General features: G+C 18.8%; 1 protein-coding gene across 1 annotated transcript in view; it reads left to right on the top strand.

The window, feature by feature from the left end:
* The window catches only part of LOC107607969, a 26,440-nt gene that overhangs the window by 25,101 nt on the left and 891 nt on the right, over window positions 1–448 (top strand). The gene's annotated exons all lie outside the window — the stretch shown is intronic.

The following is a 448-nucleotide window of genomic DNA, read 5'->3' as shown; positions in this document are numbered from 1 at the left end:
AATTACTTTTTTACTTTACTGGCAGCCTCCTCATTTTAAATAAATTTAATCCGATAAACTTTTTATAGTTTTGATGCCGTATAGCCAACTATACATTTTAAAATCCTGGTTAGTAATTAGCAGGGGCCAATTCCTTATATTATGTCTTTTCCTTTAAAATTTTGGCCAAAAATATTTTCAAGAAAAAAAATGAGAAATTAATTTTTAATTATTAGTCATTAGTCAATTTTAAATTTGGATTTATAATTTAGGATATACATTAAAAGTTTATGATTTAAAATTTAAATTTATAATAAAAAAAATATCAGATATCAGAAAATTATTAGAATTTATCCAAAATTAATAAATTTTGATAATTTTTTAGTATTTTTTATAAAATAATTAAAAAAATGAGTTAATATTAACTAAAAAAATTGGTTATATAACATTATTCTTCAAAAAATATTGG

The sequence above is a fragment of the Arachis ipaensis genome, chromosome B07, assembly GCF_000816755.2.
Source record: "Arachis ipaensis cultivar K30076 chromosome B07, Araip1.1, whole genome shotgun sequence".
Taxonomy (NCBI): domain Eukaryota; kingdom Viridiplantae; phylum Streptophyta; class Magnoliopsida; order Fabales; family Fabaceae; genus Arachis; species Arachis ipaensis.
This window is presented reverse-complemented; position numbering and strand designations above follow the sequence as displayed.